Here is an 8,359-nt window from a genome sequence, read left to right as displayed (position 1 = left end):
CCTGGGAGGAGGCGGTTGAAGTGAGCCAAGATTGTGCCACTGCACTCCAGCCTGGGCAACAGAATGAGACCCCATATCAAAAAAAAACCCCAAAATACAAAAATTAGCTGGGCATGGTGGCGCACATCTGTAATCCCAGCTACTTGGGAGGCTGAGGCAGGAGAATCGCTTGAACCTGGGAGGAGGCGGTTGTAGTGAGCTAAGATCGCACCACTGCCCTCCAGCCTGGCTACAGAGCGAGACTCCGTCTTGAAAAAAAATTATTCAAGACTCAGATTACGCCACTGCACTCCAGCCTGGGTGACAGAGCAAGACTCCGTCTCAAAACAAAAACAAAAGAAACATTTTTCAAGACTCACTGCATAGAGCTTGTTAATGTGGGTTACATAATATTATAGTTACACCATATTAGAAATATAAAATGAGAAATTAAACAAATCCAATATGCTAATCCAAATAATATTATTATATATTTTTTTAAATAGACACAGGGCCTTTCTATATTGCCCAGGCTGGTCTTGAACTCCTGGGATCAAGCGATCCTCCTGCCTTCCAAAATGCTGGGATTACAGGCGTGAGCCACAGCGCCTGGCTCTAAATAACATATTTGGATGAAACATAACCTGTGTTTTGAAAAACTGGTGAGACTAGAGGCATTATTTCACACTTTTGCAAATCCTCTAATATCTGGCTTCACAGAGGCTGGATTCTCCTGCGTGCTTCTGCAACACACCGTTCTGGTGGCAGGACCTGGGGAAGATCCACCTCACGCCAACGTGGAGTTGGAAACAGAGGGATATCGAAGGTGTCCTTGAAAGAATCTTAAGGAACCTCAGGGGTCCTCAGACCACACTTTGGGAACTCCTGCCCAAGTGTGGCCTCCTGGCCGTGTGAAGTGGCAGAGTCGGAAAAGGAAGTCAGATTGGCAGCTGCCAGGCTCACACCCTACCCCGTCACCCCTCAGCTGCTCCTGGACAGGAAGCCGGAACTCACCTCTCCATTGAGGTAGATGAGGTCGAAGGCGTACAAACACACCTGCACCTGGATCTCGGACGCATCCACTTCCTGGGTTGGGACACAGCGGAGTTTGTGAGTGCAGGAAGGTGAGACAGGGTGCTGGGCCTGAGGCCGACAGCATGCACCTACTGGTCTCCCTCTCGCCCCACCTAACTGGCTGCCTATCTGTGAGGGCGGCCATGCTGCTGGTTCCAGGTGCTGGATTGTAACGGCTCTCAGCTCATTCCAACAACCTCATTCCCCTTCACCAGATATTTGCTCTCCTGGCCTTTTCTGCAGCTAATGGCAGTGACATGACACAGTCCTGGCCAACGAGATGGAAAAGGGGAAACCTGTGGGGGTTTCTAGAACAGATCTTCTTTCATAGTGAAACAACAGAGATGCAGGAAAAGGGCCCTTCCCCTCTTCCTACTTGGGATGCTGGGATGAGAATGTGATGGCTGGAGCTGTGGCAGCCATTCTGCAGAAGGCTGAAAGAACTGCACCCAGACTGACACTCTGCCCTTCTGGGCACTGGGCAGGACCCGCAGCCAGGACTGGGTGGAAGATGAGGAAGTACGGGGCCTTGGCAGGCAGTGGAGCGGGTGATGCTACCTTGCGTTTGCGGGTGGTGAGCACTTGGAATGGCTGGATCTGCTTCTTTTCCCGGTCCCAAGCCACGGCTTCAGTGTCCAGGATGAAGGATGTGACCGATGGGAGTTTAATCTGAAAAGTGAAGGGAGAGACCCAGGGCCTGTGAGAGGTGGAGGATGAGGTGGAAAGACAAACGGGGAGATACATTCCCCTTTCCTTCTGCAGCTCTCAAGATGCACTAACAAAGAGGCACATGCACCTGGATGCTTTTCTCTTATTCCCCACCAAGAGGAGACAGAAACGAACGTTTCTGAGAATGTAATATTTGGTCCCACAAGCTGGAAACCCAGGAGCTCTTGTCATCTCCCTCCTTCTGTCACCCATATTCAGTTCCCCAGTGAACTTGATGATTTCCTAAGCTGTCCACTTCCCACCACCTCCCTGCTCAGCCCAGCCTACTGGGCTTCCCTGTCCTGCACCGACCCTCTCCAATCCAGCTTTCCCATAGCGGCCAGGGTGACACCGGCAAGCCCCAAATCCGATCACAGCACCTCCCTGCTAAAAACCATCCCCATGACTCCCCAAAGCTGTGGGGACTCTCCTGGGTCATCCCTCGCCTTGCCTGGCCCCCTCAGCCTCTCTTCGCCCCAGCAATGTAAGCCTCTCTGTTTCTCAAATAAATGGGCGATGCCTCTTCCACCACTGGGCCTTTGCATATGCTGTTCCCTCTAGAATGCCTGCCCCGTCTGTCTCCTCCACTGGGTGGCCTTCTTTTCCCTCAAGGCAACACTGTGTTACCCAAGCCGGGGCAGCATTCATGTTGTATCCTGGAGCCAGGGAGCTTCCCTGGCACCAAGTCTAAGCCAAGCCTGTTTCTTTTCTTTTTGAGACAGTCTCCCTCTGTCACCCAGGCTGCAGCACAGTGGCATGATCTCGGCTCACTGCAACCTCCACCTCCCAAGCTCAAGCAATTCTCCTGCCTCAGCCTCCTGGGTAGCTGGGATTACAGGCACATGCCACCACGCCCGGCTAATTTTTGTATTTTCGTAGAAACAGGGTTTCACCATGTTGGCCAGGCTAGTTTCGAACTCCTGACCTCAACTGATCCAGCCACTTCAGCCTCCCAAAGTGCTGGGATTACAGGTGTGAGCCACCGCGCCCAGAGGAAATATGTTAGAATGATGAGAATGTGGAAATATTTTATACGTTCATTGGGTTGTTGGTTACTTGGGTGTATGAACTTTTCAAAATTAATGAAACAGCATAGTGCACACTGAAAATCACCAACTTTTAGGGAAATTACACCTTAAGAAAATCGATTTAAAAAACAGTGCTTGGCACTGAACAGGAGCTCCCCTAATGCATGCACTCAGCTGTGCCTCTCACCGTCACTGTCTCTAACAGGCAGAAAGCTGACCACTGTGCCCCCTTTCTGAAATAGCCTATTTCCTATTGAATTAGGGGCAGGCAAAGAGAAAGGCTCTTTGATGGAGGACTCCTTGAACACGCACAAGACCCCTATTGGGTGCAGAGAAGCCCCCAGCTCTGTATGACTCTGTATCTGAGACTCAGGGTCTATCCGCAGGCTGGCCCCGTCTACACTCGTCCTGACTCCCTCTCCCTGCGTTCCTGACCACAGAGGCTGCAGAGTTAGACTCTGGCTTTTCAAGACTTTGTTGCACTAGGGTGGCCATGGAACCCAGTGCTGGACAGTGACTCCCAGCTGGAGTCCACGGCGGGGGAGCGGGTGTGGGTGGGAGGCGTCCAGGAAAGTGTTAACTCAAGCTAGAATCCCTTTTCCCTCTTTCTGTCTGGAAGAGTGACATCTGTTTGGGAAACTCTAAGGGGACAAGCATCGGCACTAAAAGCCAGCCAGCCACGGACAGCAGGGGATAGAGGTAGTGATAAGCTGGGTTCAGGGGGACATCAGTGCTCAGCCAAGTCTGTGCTGGGGTGCCCGCCTCTAGATGTGAGAAAAAATCGTATCAGCTTACACCTCGCAGGACTGAGTGCTCCGTCATTTGCAGCCAAACGCAATCTGATCTCCTCCCAATAAACCCCGCACTGTGCCACACTGGCCTAGACTGGCCTCAGGTCTTTGCACCCCTGACCACAGCCCGTGGCAGAGTGCAAGTGCGTGGCAGACGCCCACCTTGGGGATGCGGCTGATGATGTCCGGGTACTTTCCAGTGTTGTCTTCCTGATTCCTGCTGAAGATCTTCACCTCCCCGCCTTCCAGGGCGTGGATCTGTCACGATGGGAGAAGGGAGGGGAAATCAGCTGAGTCCCCTCATGTGGCCTCACCTTTCTCTTCCGACCCCACCTGCACTGGTAGAAGGTTCTGGAAGCTCTGGAGGAGGAACTGGTGTGGAGATGTGAGTGAATCATCTCCTCAGTTCCAACAGCACCTCCCAGTCCTGTCTCTGGAAGCTCCTGCCATCATTTTCTTCTTCATTTCCAACCCTATACCTCTCCCCATGTAAGCATGTGCACCTCGCTGCATGTGGGTGCTGATTTGTTTAAATGTCATTATGCTCTAGATCTCATTCTGATTTTCTTTTTGAGGCGGAGTCTCGCCCAGGCTGGAGCGCAGTGGTGCAATCTCTGCTCACTGCAACCTCCACCTCCTGGGTTCAAGAGTGTCTCTTGCCTCAGCCTCCCAAGGAGCTGGGATTACAGGCGCCCACCACCACGCCTGGCTAATTTGTGTATTTTTAGTAGAGACGGGGTTTCACCATGTTGGCCAGGCTGATCTCAAACTTCCGACCTCAGGTGATCTGCCCACCTTGGCCTCCCAAAGTGCTGGGATTATAGGCATGAGCGACCGCGCCCAGCCTCTATGTCTATTTATTTTAAGACAGTCTGGTCACAGCCATTAAGCAGGGCTGCATATATAGTATCTTGTATGTATGTTGTTATTTCAAGGAACCGTTGTCAAGAAATCATTGTCACTATCATAAATCATCTCGTGTCTTTTTTTCTCAACACTATTTTGGAGATCCACCTGTGTGAACCTGTGTCTACTGGATCCACCCTTGTTTTTTTTTTTTTTTAAGATAGAGTCTCACTGTATCGTGGAGGCTGGAGTGCAGTGGTGTGATCTTGGCTGACTGCAACCTCTGCCTCCTGGGTTCAAGCGATTCTCCTGCCTCAGCCTCCCAAGTAGCTGGGATTACAGTCGCACGCCACCACACTGGCTCATTTTTGTAGTTTCAGCAGAGATGGGGTTTCACCGTGTTGGCCGGACTGGTCTCCTCAGGGGTCCACTTCCTGTAACTGCCCCGAGCCCTGTGGCATCCACCCACTTCGCTTGCTTACCTGTCCCCAGGTGAGAAGGCCCCACACCTGTCAGGACAGAAGAGACATAACCCATTCTTACAGACCCCAGGACCAAGGACGCTTGAGACCCTGGATCACAGGACACAACGCACAACACAGCATGAAGGGGTGATGTGGGCACCTCCCAGAACAGCTGTTGAAATGAACACACCCCCCAGCAGCATCAGCGGAGCCCACGTTTCATGAGCTCCCACTATCATCGGTCAGGATTCTGGATGATTGTCGCTTTGGATAAGCCAGTGAGGTAGTTAAGACCACACTCTACAGGTTGGGTGTGATGGCTCACAGCTGTAATCCCAGCATTTTGGGAGGCACAGGTGGGTGGATCACGAGGTCAAGAGATCGAGACCATCCTTGGTTAACACAGTGAAACCCCATCTCTACTAAAAATATAAAAATTAGCTGGGCGTGGTGGTGTACGCCTGTAATCCCAGCTACTTCAGAGCCTGAGGCAGGAGAATCACTTGAACCCGGGAGGCGGAGGCTGCAGTGAGCCGACATCACGCCAATGCACTCCAGCCTGAGTGACAGAGTGAGACTCTGTCTCAAAGAGCAAAACAAAACAAAACAAAACAAAAACCGCATCCACTGCATGGAGGTGGATGCTGAAGCCCAGAGGGACGAGCGAGGGCAGCTGGGCAGTCTGCGGCGCAGGTTGGCTTGGAGCTCAGGCCTCAGTGACCCCCCCGCCGCTCTCTGACGTTCTCCTGTCTGTGGAAGGGACATGTCCCACTCCCCATACCTGTGCCCTCTGCCCATCGTATTTGTATTCGCAGGTGAAAGCTGCCTCCTCAAAGCGTTTCAGGACCTCGCTGACGCCCCGCGTGGGATGGGCCAACATCGGTTTCAGGGGAGTCCCTGGGAGAGGAGGAGACGGAGTTAGAGGAGAGGGAAGGCGATGGATTAGAGGGGAACATGGCGAGGAGAACTGCTAATGGGCCCCAGGACCCATTCTCCTTCCTTGCTCTTCAGTCACGAAGCCTCCCACTTGGGACTACAGCCTCCAGCCTTCCTTGCAGCTGGGAAAGGCCATGTGATTGGAACCCACGCAGCATGTGCAATGTCTGGCTCACATCCCTGCAAGGAATCTGGTTGCCTCCCTTCCCTCCTCTGCATCCCTCCTCCCACAATTAGAACAGGGACGTGAGCCACATTGGATCACAGACACTGCGGTAACAACCTTTGGAGGACAGAGGGACAAGACACAGGAACCTGGGTCATCCCTGGGTCACAGCTGCACACCTGTACCTTCCCTCCCTTGCTCTGGACATTGATGTGTGAGAGAAAGAGATTCTCTCTTGCCTGACCCACTGCCTTCTGACCCATTTTTATTTCCTTATTTACTGTCTCACTCTGTCGCCCAGCTGGAGGGCAGTGGCGCGATGACAGCTCACTGCAGCCTTGAACTCCTGGGCTCAAGCGATCTTCCCACCTCAGCCTCCCGAGTAGCTGGGATGACAGGCACACGCCACCACGCCCAGCTCCTGTTCATCACAGCAGCGTCGCCTACACCCTGTCTACTCCAGAGAGGGGAAAGTGGGGAAATTCCAAGGAGAAAAGCAGTGGGTCTCAGCACCAGGGAAGAGCATTCGGTTTTGGTGGGGGAGAGGACCCTGCAGGTTCTGAGAGGGGCGCCTACAATGGCCATCCTCATGCCGACTCAGGAGGGGCCGGGGCTGCTCTCAGCGCCCCTGGGGTCTGTACCTGGGCTCAGCTTGCAGTGCTCCGGGAGACGTTCCAGGCCGTGCTCCAGCAGCACGGGGATAATTCGGTCCAGGTCGGGCACCTCGCTGGGGTGGAGGGTGAGAACAAGATAGAGGAAGCCTTTCTAGAACTCACACAGTTTGGAAAGAGAGCTCAGCCTGCTCCCAGAAACCTGGGCTCCTGGATACCTCTGCCCACCTCAGTCACCACATGCCGAACTCCTCTTGCCACCCTGTCTCTGTGCTCTCCCTTGGTGTCACTATCTGTTACCTTGTCTCCCTCAGTCTGGCCCTGCCCCTGTTCCCTATCTGTCACCATGAGATCAGCGATTCTCTACTCGGGCTACACATGAGACTACTCAAGGATATAGTTTTTAAAAAAAGGTTTTTGGCCGGGCACGGTGGCTCATGCCTGTAGTCCCAGCACTTTGGGAGGCCGAGGCGGGTGCATCACTTGAGCCCAGGAGTTCAAGACCAGCCTAGCCAACATGGTGAAATCCTGTCTTTACTAAAAACACAGAAGTTAGCCAGGGGTGGTGGCAACGCGCCTGTAGTCCCAGCTACTCAGGAGACTGAGGCAGGAGAATCACTCGAACCCTGGAGGCAAAAGTTCCAGTGAGCCGAGATTGTGCCGCTACACTCCAGCCTGGATGACAGGGAGAGACTCCATCTCAAAAAAAAAAAAAAAACAAACAAATAGTTCATTCATGTTCAACTACTGATAATAAAAAAAAATTTTTTTTAGATGGAGTCTCACTCTGTTGCCCAGGCTGAAGTATAGTGAGTGATCTCAGCTCACTGCAAGCTCCGCCTCCCAAGGTCACACCATTCTCTTGCCTCAGCCTCCTGAATAGCTGGGACTACAGGAGCCTGCCACCACGCCTGGCTAAATTTTTGTATTTTTAGTAGAGACGGGGTTTCATCGTGTTAGCCAGGATGGTCTCGATCTCCTGACCTCATAATCTGCCCGCCTTGGCCTCCCAAAATGCTGGGATTACAGGAGTGAGCCACCACTCCCGGCCAATAAAAAATTTTTTTAAAGTAATACTTCAAACAAGTTCTACACAGCAAAATAGGCCATCAACAAAGTTTAAAGAAGGAATCTTTGAAGGAATGAGAAGAAATATTTGAAATGCTCATGGGAGATAAAGGAACCAGCTGAGCAGGGATGATCAAATCCTGCAGAAAAACCCACAAAGTATCCAGTGTTTGGAAAGCACCTGATGCTTGATTTTCCTCTCCCCAGACATCACAGGAAACAAAAATCAGACTCTGACTGTCTTTCTACAGTAATTTCATGCAGTGAATTGTCAGTTTGCATCATAAAATTGGGGGTTTGGGCACCGAAGGCATCTCAGTATTAGAACCACTACCAGCTCCACCTGTCCCGGTGAAGGACAGATAGGCCTAACAGAGAAAAAGAGTTTTCAGACCAGAAAGACATGAGTGAGAACCCACCAGACAGGCAGGCAAAAGACACGCGTAGGCAAGTCACAGAACAAATGCACGCAGCCAACAATCTGAAAAGATGACTGATAATCAATATTCATTAATAAGATGGAAGTTATCAAGTTATCACAAGATCATTGTTCATCTACCAGATTGTCAAAGATTATCTGGTATGGGCCAGGCACAGTAGCTCATGCCTGTAATCCCAGCACTTTGGGAGGCCAAGGAGGGCAGATCACGAGGTCAGGAGATCAAGACCATCCTGGCCAACATGGTGA

General features: G+C 51.9%; 1 protein-coding gene across 4 annotated transcripts in view; it reads right to left on the bottom strand.

Annotated features, from left to right (window-relative positions):
• LIG1 (ligase I, DNA, ATP-dependent) overlaps positions 1-8,359 on the bottom strand; it is a 61,595-nt gene that overhangs the window by 8,709 nt on the left and 44,527 nt on the right. The window lies entirely within an intron of this gene.

Source organism: Colobus angolensis, unplaced genomic scaffold (genome assembly GCF_000951035.1).
Source record: "Colobus angolensis palliatus isolate OR3802 unplaced genomic scaffold, Cang.pa_1.0 Scaffold25, whole genome shotgun sequence".
In the NCBI taxonomy this organism is placed as follows: Eukaryota; Metazoa; Chordata; class Mammalia; order Primates; family Cercopithecidae; genus Colobus; species Colobus angolensis.
This window is presented reverse-complemented; position numbering and strand designations above follow the sequence as displayed.